Raw genomic sequence first — 19,917 nt, forward strand, 5'->3', positions numbered from 1 at the left:
CGCGCATACAGTGCAAAGCAGCGGTCAAGTCTACTCTGTAGCAGGCTAGCAGCAAAGCTAAGTGATTGTTAATTGTTCTGAATGTTCATGTTTAAAAATCGCATCTTCTAAAATTGTTCTGAATGTTCAAAACATGCTCTCGTTTTCAAAAAAAATTCATAAATTCAAAAAAAAAAATCATGTTTTCATAAAAGTTCATTTTCTCAAAAAATGTTTGTGAATTTCAAAAAAATCTTCCCGTTTCAATTTTTCTTTGTCTTTTTTCCAAAAATGGATGGGATTTTCAAAAAATTGTTCGCATTTTTTGAAAAAAATTAGGGATTTTAAAAATTGTTCACATTTCTAAGAATATTCGGCAATTCATGATTGTTAATTTCCTTTCTAAAAAGTTTAAAAATGGATGCAGTGCAAGGGGCAGAAGGAGCGGAGTGGAAGGAAATGAGACATGGAGGGGGATTGGGTGGGGTGGGAGTGTCGGAGTCCTACGTTTCAGGTGTTCGGACTCCCGCAAACCTCCCCCACTTTGTCTCCAAATTACGGGATAAATTGCATCCGGACCACGCGCGTACCGATACAGAGCCGCGTTGGATGGGTCTCGTGGTCCGGACAGCACGGTACGAACAGATGCGGTAATTTGCGGGTCTGCCTTGGAGATGCCCTTGCTCACTCCATCGGACTTGCTAAGATGCACTCCATTGTTGTAATTTTTTTATTTTTGAAAAAGAGGAGTATACAACATCTGCATCACAAGATGAACATAGCCATTTGCACACACACATGAGGGGGAAATGATTCACATAATTTAAACTTGGGGGCAAAAAGTGTTTGAACGGAAATTAGGGGGTAAATTGTGTCACAAATATCAAAAGAGAGGATAGAAAGAGGAATTAACTCTTTTACTGATATAATCGTCTAAAAGGTTTTCTTTACGATAAAATGCTTTTTTATTGATGTGATGGGACCTACTTGGCTGCTCAACGATGGGCTTTCGCGAAGCTATAACGGAGGCACTGCCGTTTCACGCGCATACAGTGCAAAGCAGCGGTCAAGTCTACTCTGTAGCAGGCTAGCAGCAAAGCTAAGTGATTGTTAATTGTTCTGAATGTTCATGTTTAAAAATCGCATCTTCTAAAATTGTTCTGAATGTTCAAAACATGCTCTCGTTTTCAAAAAAAATTCATAAATTCAAAAAAAAATCATGTTTTCATAAAAGTTCATTTTCTCAAAAAATGTTTGTGAATTTCAAAAAAATCTTCCCGTTTCAATTTTTCTTTGTCTTTTTTCCAAAAATGGATGGGATTTTCAAAAAATTGTTCGCATTTTTTGAAAAAAATTAGGGATTTTAAAAATTGTTCACATTTCTAAGAATATTCGGCAATTCATGATTGTTAATTTCCTTTCTAAAAAGTTTAAAAATGGATGCAGTGCAAGGGGCAGAAGGAGCGGAGTGGAAGGAAATGAGACATGGAGGGGGATTGGGTGGGGTGGGAGTGTCGGAGTCCTACGTTTCAGGTGTTCGGACTCCCGCAAACCTCCCCCACTTTGTCTCCAAATTACGGGATAAATTGCATCCGGACCACGCGCGTACCGATACAGAGCCGCGTTGGATGGGTCTCGTGGTCCGGACAGCACGGTACGAACAGATGCGGTAATTTGCGGGTCTGCCTTGGAGATGCCCTTGCTCACTCCATCGGACTTGCTAAGATGCACTCCATTGTTGTAATTTTTTTATTTTTGAAAATGAGGAGTATACAACATCTGCATCACAAGATGCACATAGCCATTTGCACACACACATGAGGGGGAAATGATTCACATAATTTAAACTTGGGGGCAAAAAGTGTTTGAACGGAAATTAGGGGGTAAATTGTGTCACAAATATCAAAAGAGAGGATAGAAAGAGGAATTAACTCTTTTACTGATATAATCGTCTAAAAGGTTTTCTTTACCATAAAATGCTTTTTTATTGATGTGATGGGACCTACTTGGCAGCTCAACGATGGGCTTTCGCGAAGCTATAACGGAGGCACTGCCGTTTCACGCGCATACAGTGCAAAACAGCGGTCAAGTCTACTCTGTAGCAGGCTAGCAGCAAAGCTAAGTGATTGTTAATTGTTCTGAATGTTCATGTTTAAAAATCGCATCTTCTAAAATTGTTCTGAATGTTCAAAACATGCTCTCGTTTTCAAAAAATATTCATAAATTCAAAAAAAAAATCATGTTTTCATAAAAGTTCATTTTCTCAAAAAATGTTTGTGAATTTCAAAAAAATCTTCCCGTTTCAATTTTTCTTTGTCTTTTTTCCAAAAATGGATGGGATTTTCAAAAAATTGTTCGCATTTTTTGAAAAAAATTAGGGATTTTAAAAATTGTTCACATTTCTAAGAATATTCGGCAATTCATGATTGTTAATTTCCTTTCTAAAAAGTTTAAAAATGGATGCAGTGCAAGGGGCAGAAGGAGCGGAGTGGAAGGAAATGAGACATGGAGGGGGATTGGGTGGGGTGGGAGTGTCGGAGTCCTACGTTTCAGGTGTTCGGACTCCCGCAAACCTCCCCCACTTTGTCTCCAAATTACGGGATAAATTGCATCCGGACCACGCGCGTACCGATATAGAGCCGCGTTGGATGGGTCTCGTGGTCCGGACAGCACGGTACGAACAGATGCGGTAATTTGCGGGTCTGCCTTGGAGATGCCCTTGCTCACTCCATCGGACTTGCTAAGATGCACTCCATTGTTGTAATTTTTTTATTTTTGAAAATGAGGAGTATACAACATCTGCATCACAAGATGCACATAGCCATTTGCACACACACATGAGGGGGAAATGATTCACATAATTTAAACTTGGGGGCAAAAAGTGTTTGAACGGAAATTAGGGGGTAAATTGTGTCACAAATATCAAAAGAGAGGATAGAAAGAGGAATTAACTCTTTTACTGATATAATCGTCTAAAAGGTTTTCTTTACGATAAAATGCTTTTTTATTGATGTGATGGGACCTACTTGGCAGCTCAACGATGGGCTTTCGCGAAGCTACAACGGAGGCACTGCCGTTTCACGCGCATACAGCAAAGCAGCGGTCAAGTCTACTCTGTAGCAGCAGGCTAGCAGCAAAGCTAAGTGATTGTTAATTGTTCTGAATGTTCATGTTTAAAAATCGCATCTTCTAAAATTGTTCTGAATGTTCAAAACATGCTCTCGTTTTCAAAAAAAAATTCATAAATTCAAAAAAAAAATCATGTTTTCATAAAAGTTCATTTTCTCAAAAAATGTTTGTGAATTTCAAAAAAATCTTCCCGTTTCAATTTTTCTTTGTCTTTTTTCCAAAAATGGATGGGATTTTCAAAAAATTGTTCGCATTTTTTGAAAAAAATTAGGGATTTTAAAAATTGTTCACATTTCTAAGAATATTCGGCAATTCATGATTGTTAATTTCCTTTCTAAAAAGTTTAAAAATGGATGCAATGCAAGGGGCAGAAGGAGCGGAGTGGAAGGAAATGAGACATGGAGGGGGATTGGGTGGGGTGGGAGTGTCGGAGTCCTACGTTTCAGGTGTTCGGACTCCCGCAAACCTCCCCCACTTTGTCTCCAAATTACGGGATAAATTGCATCCGGACCACGCGCGTACCGATACAGAGCCGCGTTGGATGGGTCTCGTGGTCCGGACAGCACGGTACGAACAGATGCGGTAATTTGTGGGTCTGCCTTGGAGATGCCCTTGCTCACTCCATCGGACTTGCTAAGATGCACTCCATTGTTGTAATTTTTTTATTTTTGAAAATGAGGAGTATACAACATCTGCATCACAAGATGCACATAGCCATTTGCACACACACATGAGGGGGAAATGATTCACATAATTTAAACTTGGGGGCAAAAAGTGTTTGAACGGAAATTAGGGGGTAAATTGTGTCACAAATATCAAAAGAGAGGATAGAAAGAGGAATTAACTCTTTTACTGATATAATCGTCTAAAAGGTTTTCTTTACCATAAAATGCTTTTTTATTGATGTGATGGAACCTACTTGGCAGCTCAACGATGGGCTTTCGCGAAGCTATAACGGAGGCACTGCCGTTTCACGCGCATACAGTGCAAAGCAACGGTCAAGTCTACTCTGTAGCAGGCTAGCAGCAAAGCTAAGAGATTGTTAATTGTTCTGAATGTTCATGTTTAAAAATCGCATCTTCTAAAATTGTTCTGAATGTTCAAAACATGCTCTCGTTTTCAAAAAAAATTCATAAATTCAAAAAAATAATCATGTTTTCATAAAAGTTCATTTTCTCAAAAAATGTTTGTGAATTTCAAAAAAATCTTCCCGTTTCAATTTTTCTTTGTGTTTTTTCCAAAAATGGATGGGATTTTCAAAAAATTGTTCGCATTTTTTGAAAAAAATTAGGGATTTTAAAAATTGTTCACATTTCTAAGAATATTCGGCAATTCATGATTGTTAATTTCCTTTCTAAAAAGTTTAAAAATGGATGCAATGCAAGGGGCAGAAGGAGCGGAGCGGAAGAAAATGAGACATGGAGGGGGATTGGGTGGGGTGGGAGTGTCGGAGTCCTACGTTTCAGGTGTTCGGACTCCCGCAAACCTCCCCCACTTTGTCTCCAAATTACGGGATAAATTGCATCCGGACCACGCGCGTACCGATACAGAGCCGCGTTGGATGGGTCTCGTGGTCCGGACAGCACGGTACGAACAGATGCGGTAATTTGCGGGTCTGCCTTGGAGATGCCCTTGCTCACTCCATCGGACTTGCTAAGATGCACTCCATTGTTGTAATTTTTTTATTTTTGAAAAAGAGGAGTATACAACATCTGCATCACAAGATGCACATAGCCATTTGCACACACACATGAGGGGGAAATGATTCACATAATTTAAACTTGGGGGCAAAAAGTGTTTGAACGGAAATTAGGGGGTAAATTGTGTCACAAATATCAAAAGAGAGGATAGAAAGAGGAATTAACTCTTTTACTGATATAATCGTCTAAAAGGTTTTCTTTACCATAAAATGCTTTTTTATTGATGTGATGGGACCTACTTGGCAGCTCAACGATGGGCTTTCGCGAAGCTATAACGGAGGCACTGCCGTTTCACGCGCATACAGTGCAAAGCAGCGGTCAAGTCTACTCTGTAGCAGGCTAGCAGCAAAGCTAAGTGATTGTTAATTGTTCTGAATGTTCATGTTTAAAAATCGCATCTTCTAAAATTGTTCTGAATGTTCAAAACATGCTCTCGTTTTCAAAAAAAAATCATAAATTCAAAAAAAAATCATGTTTTCATAAAAGTTCATTTTCTCAAAAAATGTTTGTGAATTTCAAAAAAATCTTCTCGTTTCAATTTTTCTTTGTCTTTTTTCCAAAAATGGATGGGATTTTCAAAAAATTGTTCGCATTTTTTGAAAAAAATTAGGGATTTTAAAAATTGTTCACATTTCTAAGAATATTCGGCAATTCATGATTGTTAATTTCCTTTCTAAAAAGTTTAAAAATGGATGCAATGCAAGGGGCAGAAGGAGCGGAGCGGAAGAAAATGAGACATGGAGGGGGATTGGGTGGGGTGGGAGTGTCGGAGTCCTACGTTTCAGGTGTTCGGACTCCCGCAAACCTCCCCCACTTTGTCTCCAAATTACGGGATAAATTGCATCCGGACCACGCGCGTACCGATACAGAGCCGCGTTGGATGGGTCTCGTGGTCCGGACAGCACGGTACGAACAGATGCGGTAATTTGCGGGTCTGCCTTGGAGATGCCCTTGCTCACTCCATCGGACTTGCTAAGATGCACTCCATTGTTGTAATTTTTTTATTTTTGAAAATGAGGAGTATACAACATCTGCATCACAAGATGCACATAGCCATTTGCACACACACATGAGGGGGAAATGATTCACATAATTTAAACTTGGGGGCAAAAAGTGTTTGAACGGAAATTAGGGGGTAAATTGTGTCACAAATATCAAAAGAGAGGATAGAAAGAGGAATTAACTCTTTTACTGATATAATCGTCTAAAAGGTTTTCTTTACCATAAAATGCTTTTTTATTGATGTGATGGGACCTACTTGGCAGCTCAACGATGGGCTTTCGCGAAGCTATAACGGAGGCACTGCCGTTTCACGCGCATACAGTGCAAAACAGCGGTCAAGTCTACTCTGTAGCAGGCTAGCAGCAAAGCTAAGTGATTGTTAATTGTTCTGAATGTTCATGTTTAAAAATCGCATCTTCTAAAATTGTTCTGAATGTTCAAAACATGCTCTCGTTTTCAAAAAATATTCATAAATTCAAAAAAAAATCATGTTTTCATAAAAGTTCATTTTCTCAAAAAATGTTTGTGAATTTCAAAAAAATCTTCCCGTTTCAATTTTTCTTTGTCTTTTTTCCAAAAATGGATGGGATTTTCAAAAAATTGTTCGCATTTTTTGAAAAAAATTAGGGATTTTAAAAATTGTTCACATTTCTAAGAATATTCGGCAATTCATGATTGTTAATTTCCTTTCTAAAAAGTTTAAAAATGGATGCAGTGCAAGGGGCAGAAGGAGCGGAGTGGAAGGAAATGAGACATGGAGGGGGATTGGGTGGGGTGGGAGTGTCGGAGTCCTACGTTTCAGGTGTTCGGACTCCCGCAAACCTCCCCCACTTTGTCTCCAAATTACGGGATAAATTGCATCCGGACCACGCGCGTACCGATATAGAGCCGCGTTGGATGGGTCTCGTGGTCCGGACAGCACGGTACGAACAGATGCGGTAATTTGCGGGTCTGCCTTGGAGATGCCCTTGCTCACTCCATCGGACTTGCTAAGATGCACTCCATTGTTGTAATTTTTTTATTTTTGAAAATGAGGAGTATACAACATCTGCATCACAAGATGCACATGTGAATGTATCTGGTGCACCCGCGCTTGTGGTGCTACCGGTGCACCGGATGCCATAGAATATTTTAAACAATCTAAAAAAATCTAGCACGTTAACACAACATCAACGTATGATCTCATAGAAATTTGCATAAAAATTTAATATATATTTAGAGATATAAAAATGACAAATTTGTCATAAGTGTGATAATGGGCCAATTCTAAAGCCTAAGTTATGTTATGTACTATTTAGTGTTGAATTTTTCAAATATTTTTTTGAGTTATGTTTTGAGTTTTGAATTAAATTTTTATGATAACCTATGTTGATGTTGTGCTAATTGTTTTTCCAAAAAATTTAAACATTTTAAAAGCACAATGTGAGATCGGTACACCGGTAGCACCGCAAGCTCCGGTGCACCAAATATTATGCACATAGCCATTTGCACACACATGAGGGGGAAAATGATTCACATAATTTAAACTTGGGGGCAAAACGTTTTTGAATGGAAATTGTGTCAGAAATATCAAAAGATGAGATAGAAAGAGAAATGGACTCTTTTATTGATATAATAGTCTAATAAAAGGTTTTCTTTACGAACAAATGCTCTTTTATTTATCTGATGGGACCTACTTGGCAGTCTCAAACGATGGGCTTCGTGCAAGCTTTGTAGCAATAACCGAGACACTGCCGTTTCACGCGCATACAGTGCAAAGCAGAGGTCAAGTGCTCTCCTCGCCACCATTGCTCTGCTCCTCCATCGAACACCACGCACCAAACCATGGCGGTCGTGTAGCAGCTTCCTCTTCTTCTCAAGGGGGGAAGGGGGAGATGGTGGGCGTGGGCGTCGGGACGGGGGCGCTGGGCTCTGTCATCGGCAAGCTCGGCACCTTGCTGGGCGATGAGTATAAGATGCTCAAGCGGGTCCGCAAGGATATCGCCTTCCTCGAGCGCGAGCTCCGCCGGATGCAGATCCTGGTGAACGTGCTCGCGGGCATGGAAGAGCTCGACGAGCTGGCCAAGGACTGGAAGGGCAGCATGCGCGACCTCAGCTACGACATGGAGGAGTGCATCGACCGCTTCATGCGACGCATCGGCGACGGCGACGGCGACGCCAAGCGCAGCTTCCCCAAGAAGGCCGCGCGCCGGTTCAAGACGCTGTTCGCCCGCCATGGCATCGGGACCCAGATCAAGGAGCTCAAGGCCCGCGTCGCCGAAGAGGGTGAGCGGCGGCAGAGGCTGAACCTCGACAACTACGCCCGAACGACGACCGTGGTGATAGATCCCCGGATCGCTGCATTCCACGGGGTGGCCAAGGGATTGGTGGCCATTGACGGCCGCAGAGATGAGGTTGTTTCTTTGCTGAAAGAGGAGAGTGAGGAGCTGAAGGTGGTGGCTATCGTTGGAGGTGGGGGATTGGGGAAGACCACACTTGCCATGGAAACCTATCGCAAGATGGGAGAGCACTTCGAGTGCCGAGCTTCTGTTTCGGTGTCGCGCACCCCTGATCTATAGACGCTCTTGAAAGATATCCCGTCTCAAATCGATGGAGATGCCCAGTCAGAGTGGTGGAAGAAAAACCAACTAATTCGTCGGATCCAAAGTATATTGAAAGGAAAGAGGTATAGTTTCTTCATCCATAATTGATGATAGTAATTTTTTGCAGACACAACCAGTTAGTAGTGGAAGAAAGACACAACAAACATATTTTTGTTAGTCAGATTTATTAACAGTGTAACATTTTGCATACAGGTACTTTCTTGTTATTGATGATGTATGGAAAAAACAAGACTGGGATTTTCTAAGAGCAGCTTTTCCCGACAATAATAATGGTAGTAGAATAATTGCTACTACACGCATTATCAAGGTTGCGAAGTCATGTTGTTCTAACTCCGGTGATCAGCTCTATCAAATGCCACCTCTGAATGACGTTGATTCCCGAAGGCTGTTCTTTAACAGAATTTTCAACTTGGAGAACTCCTGCCCTCCTCAACTAGAAGATGTTTCAGCTAGGATCTTAAGAAAATGTGGTGGTGTGCCATTGGCTATAATTACCATTGCGAGTTTGCTTTCCCATAAACCTCAAAATCCAGCTGAATGGGAGAGACTCCAAGATTCCATTGGTGCTGGCCTTTCATATGAGAGTGACGGTGATGGAAAAGATATGAGACATATATTGTTACTTAGTTACTGGGATCTTCCCCACCACTTGAAGACTTGTTTGTTATACTTATGTATATATCCTGAGGATGCAAAAATCTCGTGTGAAGAATTGAAATGGAAATGGATAGCTGAAGGCTTCATTGCAACAAAATGGGGAAGTTTGTATCAAGAAGCAGAGAGTTGTTCCAATGAACTTGTCAATAGAAGCATGATCCAGATAGTTGATGATGTTGACAGCTTTGAAGAGAAATATTGTCAGGTTCATGATATGGTGTTTGACCTTATTATATCTTTGTCAGATGAAGAGAATTTTGCCACTGTTTTAAACGGTGTTTGCAATTCTTTGCCAAGCAAGATCCGTCGACTCTCCCTGCAATCTAGTTGGTTTGAACAGAAAGGGGCAATCCAAGCCATCACAAGGAGCAGGTTACATGTTCGCTCGTTGAACGTGTTTGGAGTAACAAAGGAGATACCTCCACTTGTGGACTTTCAGTCTTTGCGTGTGTTTGATATATGTGGGGACTATTTTTCGTGGGAAAACAAGGATATAAGAAATATTGGAAGTTTCTATCAACTGAGGTATTTGAGAATTCAGTCTGGAGGAATCACAAAACTTCCTGAAGATATCGGAAATCTGCAGAACTTAGAGACTCTTGATTTGCGGCACTCTAGCATTAGAGAACTGCCATCAAGTACAGCCCGACTACAGAATATGGTGCGCTTATTTGTTCGCAATGACTGTGTGTTGTCTGCAGATATGTTTGGGAGCATGAGAGTCCTGGAGGAACTTTTGGCAGATATTGAACAAATTGACAACCCTGAGAAATTTTTGGAACAGCTTGTACATCTAACAAAATTGAGAAAGATCACGATGACTGAATCATGGACTGTACGCTATCGAGAAAGACTGGCGTCATCTCTGAAGGGGTTGTGCAATGAGAGACTTCAATATCTTTATACTCGTGGAGAAATAGGAGAATATCTGTTCAGGGATCCATGGTGCACCTTTCCGCACCTCCAAAATCTTGTACTAGTGCTCCCCATGATGAGGGTTCCCAAGGGAATGGCCTCCCAAACCAACCTCCTGAAATTGGAGCTAGACGTCAGACAATTTGATGATGCAGGTCTCCATATTCTTATGTGTATGCCTTCTCTGGCCAATCTCAAGCTACATGTATGGGAGTCGGCTGGCATCCTGACTGTAAGTAGGAACGGATTCAAGCTGCTAGAGGTGTTCCGCTACAGAATTAATGCACCCGAAACAACGGGTATAAAATTTGCCGCAGGTGCTGTTACGCTCCCACTAGGTAATTTAACTCAATCACAGGCGGAGTACAGAGGAATTGGAGGTTTTCGATCTAGGGTTCATGGGATACAAGGAAGAAAGGGGATCGAGAGAGAGAGAGCCGCCGCCGCCAGTGTCTCGTTTCTGCCTGCCTCTGTCCGGTTCCCCTGCTGGCCTAAGTAGCTAGGTCGTCCATTCTGGGCCTCCGTACCGCTTGCTGGGCTTGCGGGCTCGTCCGTTCTTCTCTTGGGCTTGACCGCTGGTGTGAGCTGGTGCGGTAAGGGCTGTAGGCTGGGTCGTAACAGGTGCTATGCCAGCACTTCGATGGCTATATCTTAACTGGATGGCACGTCATGTTCCATTCAGGAATAGTGACAGCTCCGACATGGGCTTCGAGCATCTTTTAAGCCTTGCTGACTTCCGGGTCGAAATTAATTGTGATTGTGCAACTGTGGACGAGGTGGAGACTGTGGAAGGTTTCATAGAAAAAGCAATCGCTTTGCATCCCAACCGTCACAATGTTCAGCTCCGTCTCAGTAGAGAATGTGAATATGCGATTATAACTATCGAGGAGAGGGCAGAGAAGGAATATAACAAGAAATTGCAGGAGACATGGGCAGAGGAAAGGCGTAGGAGAGCAGGTGACGGGTTGTAAGAGGTATACATCTTGGCCCGCTGGTTACTTCATTCCTTTGTACTGCATCCTGTGATTTACTGATCTGCCCCTCTTTTCCTCTGCAGCAGCGAGAAGAGCAAGTGGTGTGAGCTACCGTATTTATGTATTGCCATGTGTTGTAGCTAGAACCTTTTTGTTACATTGTGTGTTTGTAATAGGGTAATTTGGTTGGTGCATCAGGTTTTTTGTCCCATAGTTGGTATTCGAGTATGACTGCAGACAGTGGGTTTTCCTGATGCGCGTCGAACCCATAACCTACTTTCTTCTTCTGTTCACAGGCTTGTTGTTGTTTCCTCTTTTCAAGTTGATCTTGCCTGTATCTGGATGATTTGAACTATTTATTTGCATCTTATAAGTTGGTATTTGGAAAAGGCAGGGTTTTTATGTTTCAGCAGTCAACATAAGTGAACCGGCTGTAGTTGCCTGGAAATGGGGCTGGTTCAAATCTCTGAATTTCAGGAGCAACGTGGTCAACAGCTTCAGTTTGGTTGCAGCATATTACGGTATACTAGCTGAACTGTTTGAAGTTGGTGTATATATGGATGCTACATTGATATTTGATTGGTAGCTGGGAAGGCCGGGGGACGGTTCTGGTAGTCCTGATAATGGTGAATGTGAATTGCCCGGAGAGTGGCAACTAAAGCAATACTGTTGCCTGCCGCAGTGGCAACTAAAGCAGCAGTACCTGTGGATAAACATGAACGTTTCGGTATGAGGCCGATGAATTTTTCAAGTACCTGATCGCAGGACGGGAGAGCCTTTTTTGGCCTGCCTTTGTTCTCCTGCAACACAGGCTAAGCCTGATGAAGAGAAGCAGTCATGAAGAGAGAAAAACAGTAGTGTAAGTTGTAACTGGAGCTCAAGTTATAGCCAAGCTGGCGTTTACTCTGAGTCCTTATAGAATGCTGTTTTTTTTTTTTTTTTTGCGGATGGATAGAATGCTGTTTCTAGGCAAGGACTGAACATAACGGCAGCAGGCCTAAACGGGACTGGATTTTCTTCAGTTTTGCAGTCGTTCCACAACATTGTCACAAAACAGAGGCAGCCCTTCCCTCCTTCCTGCAAGGTTTGATTCAAAACAGAGTCTTCAGCCTGCTAGTTACATACAGTGAGACAATATGTAAACAGAGTCTTCATATAGTGAGACAATATGGAAAAGGAGTGTGAGTGAGAACTGAGAAGTAGTACTAGTCAATGTGAAAACCATTTTTTTTTCCCGTGATGATAAACTCTGGAATGTATCTGAAATTTAAACTTGAACTGAACATTGTTTTTACGGTGGTTTTGGTAGTGTTTCGTTTCCTTATTTAAGTAGCATCTACTGTATCATTATTAACCTTTTTTCTAAATTACATTAAGTACTCGTTAATGTAAAAAATATATACAGATTTTGAGCGTTGATAAGCCCTGGGCCATGGTCTGTAAAGGTACACTTAAACTGAACATAGGTAACGGTAGTCTCAGACATTCGGTAGCATTTCGTTTCCTGGTTTGATTAGCATCTACTGTGGCATTCAAATTGTTCCCATTATAAGGGCCAAGTTAAACGTTTCCTTTGGAGGAGAAGAAGCGAGAGAAACCTGGAGATATGGTAAGGATGCATCTGCCAATAGGGATGCAAACAAGACTAATGACCTCAGAGCAGAGCACCCATCATTGCCAAGCTTGCACCAAGAAGATCGAGAAAGAGCGCGGCTACGCGAACTGACACTGCAGCCACCATCTATGTTTGAGAAAAGCATCTACAGCTTCTACTTGTGTCCTTCATGGATTTTTTTTATTGCAACCAACGTCTTGTTTAGGATTTGTTTTTGCAACCAAGTTCTTGTTGTACATTTGTTTTTTGCAACAGAAGTGACATTGCAGAACTGGACGGCAGCCTTGCCGTCGCCAGTGGCGAGCGGAGGTTGTCTTCTTCATCACCCAGTAGCAGCAAGAGTGTGCCACGAGCTCCACTAGATGGTGGTGAGGGAGAGGATCGAAGCTGGCCCGTCCCCATGTTCGCGCCTCCGCCGGCGAACACCGGACCTTCGACCAGGTCGCCTTGCCGCCATCCCTTCCTTCCTTTTTTCCATCTATCTGTCTCCTGCCGCAGGAGCGCCATGCGTCGCTGCCGTCACGGGACCTCGGGATGAAGCTCGCTTCCAACCCCGCCGGACCGAGCCGAGCCGAGCCCCAGCCGCTCCCGGACCTCCCCGCCTCCTACCAGCGACATCCTCGTCCGATCCACATCTGTGTCGCCCTCCCAGCCACACGAGTCTCCGCCCCCGTCGCTCCCGGACGTCCCAGCCTCCTGCCCACACGCCATACTCGCCGGATCCGGCGAGATCCGGATGGAATCCTAGCCGCACGAGTCTCTGTCTCTGCCAGCCGCACGAATCCTAGCTGAAGGTAAGCGTTTCCCTTTGTTATTAGGTGAACCAGATGGTTTTTTTTAATAGAAAATCGAAGAGGAGGCCGTTCTTATGTTCAAAGAAAAAAAACAAAGCGCGTGACTGGTTATCTTTCTGGGGTTTTCCTGGTGTCGGCCTTTTCTTTGGTTTTCCTTGGATTAGTGTGTGTGTGTTTTTTTTTTTTTGCGTTCAAACTCGGGAGCTTTATTCAACTGAGGAACTCCTAGCATCATCAGCCAACAAACAGGCTAGTGAGCAGGAAAGAAGGTCTAGTGTCAGTCCAACTCTCGGTTGCCATCAGTGAGCATGCATGTTTAGCACAAAGATGGGCCGGTAAATTGGCTGACCTGTTTACATGTTGAATACAAAAAGAAGTAAAGTTGGCAGCTAGCTCCCCAATTTCTACAAATAAAGATACCACAACAGAACCACTATTATGGCGAGATTTCCAGAGGTTCACAACCTCCAGGCAGTCTGTCTCCACAATCACATGTGAGAAACCGCGCAGTCTTGCAAAGATAACTCCATCTCTTAGCGCCATCGTCTCACCAATGAACGGATCCATAACCCCATGATGAGGTTTGCTCCAAGCTCCCAGCAAGCAAGTGTCAGAACGAGCAACTCCTCCTGCACCACACTGAGCCAAAACCAAACTCATTGCTGCATCTCTATTGATCTTCACCACCCCAGGATCCGGAGGCACCCAACGGTACCCTGGTAAAATAGCAGCAGCCGAACTCGGTATTTCCAAAACGGACAGGTCTTCCTTGATCCGCCGAACAGTCGTCAACGGGTCCAGTTTTTCTCCGTCATGCGTAATTCTGTTTCTAGAATGCCAGATCGCCCACATAACAGAAATCATCTGCGCCCTCTGAGTGTCCGTGAACTGTGGGTCAGACAGAATGTCACGAGCCCACGTGTCCGGGTGTAGCCATGGCCGACTCACACCCAACCAGGCATAAGCTTCTTCCCAGAACATCTTCGCATGAGTGCAATGCACTAAGGCGTGCATCAAGTCCTCATCCATTGCCAAACACACTTTGCATCTACCAAGTGGTTGTATATGTCTGTGCCGAAGGGTGCATTCATCTGGCAAAATCTTTCTAACAACTCACCACCAGAATACGCGCACTTTAGGCAACACCTTGAGCCTCCATAGCCGCTTCCACATCTGTCCTTCATTCTGTGATGTGCTTGTAGCCGCCCCTTCCTCTAGAGCTGCACGCTCTTTGCGAGTCACGAGAGCACGGTACGCAGATTTGACAAAGTAGTTGCCATTAATTTCACGAGCCCAAGCTAGAAAATCCTCCCCGCCGCCATTACGAAGAGCTATATTTAGTATGGCCTCCGCTTCCGGGGGAATAAAAACATCCCGAATCAAGTCCCTCTTCCATGTCCAGTTCTCTTCATCTATAAGTTCACTCACCCAGGACAAAGTAGTGCCCCCCGGTATGACTGTCGGTTGAAGAGTTGACAATCCTGGAATCCATTTGTCTTCCCATATGGAGATGGTAGACCCCGTCCCCACACGCTTCACGAGTCCTTTCTGGAGAGCTTCACGGCCTGCAACAATAGCCCGCCATACAGCCGAAGACGAGCGCGACACCACTGCATCCATGAACTCTCCATCAGGAAAATAGCGACCTTTCATAACCCGGGCACACAGGGATCCCGGATTTGTAATGAACCTCCACCCATGCTTCCCAAGTAAAGCGAAGTTAAACAATGGTAGATCTCGGAAACCCATACCACCGTTAACCTTAGGGGATGCGAGACTGTCCCATGATATCCAGTGCATAGATCGTCTATCAAGGGAACCGCTCCACCAGAATTTTGCCATGCAAGACGTCAACTTTTTGCATACCTTCTTTGTCAACAGGAAGCAGCTCATACTGAAAGTAGGAATGGCCTGGATAACTGATTTTATAAGAATCTCTCTGCCCGCACAAGCTAGCAACCGTTCCGCCCATCCATTCATTTTGCTACGTGAGCTCTCCCCAATATGATCAAACGTACCACTAGTGATCCTCCCGACCGCGGTTGGGAGTCCCAAGTATCTGTCAGTGAAAGCTTCCACCAAAACGCCAAGATTTTGCTTAAGAGCTTCTCTTCTATTAGCAGGCGTGTTAGGAGAAAAGAACACAGCACTCTTCGCGCGATTGACTGACTGTCCCGAGCAAGAAGCATAGATGAGTAAAATTCTGTTCAGTCTATCCGCACTATCTGTTGTTGCGCTGATAAAGACTAAGCAATCATCGGCGAACAAAAGATGGTTGACCCACGGAGCTCTGTACGACACGCGTATGCCTCTGTCAATATGGCCTCCTCCATAAAACTTTAGTAAAGATGTTAGACCTTCCGCACAGAGCAGGAACAAGAAGGGCGACACTGGGTCCCCCTGCCGAAATCCCCTTGAGGGGGTGAAAAAAGGCATCAACTCGCCATTAACACGAACAGTGTATCTCACCGATGAAACACACTTCATAATCAACTGCACAAAAGTTGCACTGAAGCCAAGTTTCAACATGATTGCTTCCAAATAATGCCACTCCACTCGATCATAAGCCTTCATCATGTCTAACTTAACTACACACGAGTAATTTTTCCCCTTCTTTCTTCTCCTCATCGCATGTACACTTTCAAAAGCCACAAGTACGTTATCCGTGATGAGGCGACCGGGAACAAACGCACTCTGTTCCTCCCCCACAACTATATCCATCAAAAGCTTGAGACGGTTGGTGATCATCTTCGAAGCAATTTTATAAGGAACTAGGCACAAGGATATAGGACGGTATTGTGAAATAGACTGGGGGTTCCATACCTTGGGTATAAGAGTAATTGACGTATCGTTAAATCCCTACGGAAGCTCCCCACATTAACAAAGTCCAGAATAGCTGGCACCAAATCATCTTTAATAACTCCCCAGTGCCTCTGGAAAAAACCGGCAGTGAATCCATCCACACCCGGCCCTTTGGACGGTGACATCTGAAACAACGCCGCCTTCACTTCATCAGCCTCGAAGGGTTTATCCAAGGAGGTGTTCATCTCCATCGACACCCGTTCAGGAACATATTGCAGCAGTTCATCCATTTCATGAAAGCCTTGAGTCGTAAATGATGCTTGATAGAACGATTGAATCTCAGTCTTATCTTCCTCTTCAGTAGCACACACTGTCCCATCAGCTCTTTGAAGATTAGAAATTCTGTTCATACGTTTCCTCTGGGCTGCTTGAGCCTAATAATATTTTGTGTTCCGATCACCCTGTTGCAGCCACGGCACCCTCAATCTCTGTCTCATCCATACTTCCTCTTGCCGGAGTGCCTCCCGCAGTTTAGCCACAGTTACTTTCTCCTCCTCGGAGGGCCCTCTCCCAACCGACTGTTTTCGGAGTATTTCAAGTTTTTTCTGAAGTTTCCTTATTGTCTTTGCGAGGCAGCCGAACTCCTGTGCCCCCCAAGACCCCAGCTCCCTCTGCATACATTGCAAAGTAGCCGATATCGATGCAAGACCCTGCCCAGTATGGTTACGCTGCCACATATCCATCACAACACTATCATAGTCAGCATGAGTCTGCCACACATCCTCATATCGAAACTGTCGTGGTCCCCTTTTATTCAATGAATCACGAGTTTCAATCAAAACAAAGCAATGGTCTGATTCTACAGAACTAATATGGCGTACACGTGAGTGCTCATTGCGTTGTAGAAACTCAGCATTTGCTACAGCACAATCAAGGCGGGCTTTTACATTAGCACCACCTACCTGTCTATTATCCCAAGTAAAAGGTACGCCAGAGAAGCCCATGTCTTGCAAAGAGCAATCCTCCAACACCTCCTGAAACGACAGCATCTGCCACTCCGGCCTAGCAGCGCGACTGAAGTGCTCGGTGCTGTACGCCGTCTCGTTAAAATCGCCGACACACAACCATGCCTGATGTTGAATAGCATGCAGTGTGCGTAAACACCTCCAGCTGTGATGTCTTTCCTCCTTTCTTGGGGCTCCATAGAACCCAGTAAATCTCCATACCGGAGCAGTACCATCAGCTTTCCGGACCATAACATCTATATGACCAGAACTGAATTTTTTTAGTTCAACCGTTACATCCTTGGACCAAAACAGTCCAATTCCACCACTGAGACCCATGCTATCAACCGCGAAACTTCCCGCAAACCCAAGTGAATGCTTTAAATTTTCCACCCTTGTCGCCCTAATCTTTGTCTCCATAACAAAAACCAGGGAAGGCCCTTCTTGCTTCACAATTTTGCGAAGCTCTCGAACTGCCTCGGGGTTCCCAAGCCCCCGGCAGTTCCAGCTTAGATAATTCATTGGCTCCGGCAGGGCTGTTTATCAGCCGTTGCCGAGTCTTCAGATGTTGGAGGCGTTGGTTTCTTCTTCTTTGCATCAGGTTCAACCGAAGCTTCGCCCCCACCTTCAGTTCCTGCTGAATTATCCTGCCCCTTTGCCTTAAACAAAACCATATCCATTGGCGCTGCTGCTGTGTTGTCAGTTTGTTCATTACCAGAATTAGCCAATGCTGAAATATCCACCCTACGGTAGACTTGATTCTGCTGGGGGCCTCCCTTACGCTTATTGAAGTTCTCTCGATTCTTCCTGGGGGAAGTAACCTCAGCTGATCCACTTGCCTTACTCTTTTGGGCAGCCGCATCAGTCCTGCTATTATTAGAGCTCTGATGGTCCTTTGATGAGCTATCCCCTGAGCCACTAGGTTTTCTATCCTCCGGTGCTCGCAGACTTGTGTTGAACGGCAAATCTCCTTTCTCATCTCGAGTACCAGGTGTGGGACAAACCATATCAGCATGGCCAAGACGACCACACGAAAAACAGAAATTTGGCACATGTTCGTACTGCACATCGTACCAATCTCTACCCTTTCTCTTTGCAGAATCAATTAATATCCAGCGTCGCAGGGGTTTTGATACATCAATAGTCACACGCGCTCTGAGAAACCCCCCAACAGGATCAAACTGTACTGACGTCACCGTATTGTCAATTTGCTTGGCCACCGCCAGTCCCCTGACTTCGTTCTGCATGTTGAAGGGCAGGTTTAGAACCCTAGCCCACAACTGAAGCTTATCAAAACTGAGCTCCGACGGTCGCATGTTGTCATTGAAATCAGTTAGAATCACTGCGTGCCGACTGACGTGCCACGGAGATCCATCACGCACACGATCACGATCGCGGCGATTTTCAAACTCCGCCACGAAAATATTCTCTCCAGCTGGCCTGAAGAACAAACCCCTCGGGTTTCCCCAAGCCGACCTTAATGCGTTTGCGATCGTCAGGATGTGGAATACCTTGCGGTGCAGAATTTTCCCAGCGATCGCCCACTTCTGCTGCGGTCCTTCCTCAAGATCATCCACCACCAGGGGGTGGCTTCCTCCTCTGTGAGATCCAATCTGCCCATGGCTTCCTCCATCTGAGCCCTCGCCGTCCTGTCCGGCGCAGCCCCTTGCTTCCCCTTGCTGGGATCCGAGGACGACGACATCCTCAGCCCTAGGAGTGTTGCGACCCGCCGGCGAGAAGACAACGGCCGCCTCCGCCTCCACCGAAACCCTAATCGCCCGTAACGAGGGCTCCTAGTTTTCCGGGGAAAAAACTTGGAGGGCTGGTTCCTCCTTGGATTAGTGTGTGGGAATTAAGTTTTCGCACAACTTTTGCGTACTTGTATTTCTTTTTCTTTTTTCTATACCCATTGGTAAAGTTTTTCTGAGTTTTCCTTGTTTTACTTAGTTTCTCATTTCTTTTATTCTATTCTTATTTCTTTTCCACCTTTCCATTTTAAAATGTTTGTTTCCTAAAAAATCATAAACATAGTTTTGTTGATACATATATGACCATTTAGCATTATTAAAATATTAAAACTTTATGCCTTGAACATTTTTTAAAAACACATAATTTCTTTTTGAATCATGCTATATTCTTTCAGAAAGGTGGATTTAAAAAAATGCACGAAGAAATTTTGATATTTCTTTAGCATATTTTTAAATGTCATTAAGATATTTTTAATGTACCAACATTTTTATAAATTGTCATCAACATTTATTAAAATGCACAATTTTTTAAAAAAAATCATTAACGTTCTTATAAATGCATGAAGCTTTTTAAAAATATTAGAAAGTCTATGTGAACCATTTTTTAAAATTACATGAAAGTATTAGTGTATTTTTACCAAGAGAGGCGTTTTGGCTCCAGGATCATCTGCACCTGCACTCAATAATAAAACCAAAACAAATACTAAAAAATTCAAAAACTTCCAAATTTTTTTGGCATGGTAGATAATTTGGTGTGTGATGTCCGTTCCAAATTTCAAATCATTTCGACATCTAAGTAACTCTCACTGAAAAAGACAAATTTAGGGTCTGTTAAATAGTGTACTGTTCATATACTGTTCTGACCCAATTTGTCTTTTTTGCGGAGAGCTACTCAAATGTCCAAATGCTCTGAAATTTGGAGCGCACGTCACGCACCAAATTATCTACCTTGCACAACAAACTTGGATTTGTTTGAATTTTTTACGAATTGTTTC

The 19,917-nt window shown here is 43.7% G+C and overlaps 1 pseudogene; it reads left to right on the forward strand.

Moving 5' to 3' along the window:
* Positions 1–7,684: 7,684 nt before the first annotated feature.
* LOC123171489 (disease resistance protein RGA5-like) lies at positions 7,685–11,800 on the forward strand (annotated as a pseudogene).
* The last annotated feature ends 8,117 nt before the right edge of the window (positions 11,801–19,917 follow it).

The sequence above is a fragment of the Triticum aestivum genome, chromosome 7D (assembly GCF_018294505.1).
Source record: "Triticum aestivum cultivar Chinese Spring chromosome 7D, IWGSC CS RefSeq v2.1, whole genome shotgun sequence".
Classification (NCBI taxonomy): Eukaryota; Viridiplantae; Streptophyta; class Magnoliopsida; order Poales; family Poaceae; genus Triticum; species Triticum aestivum.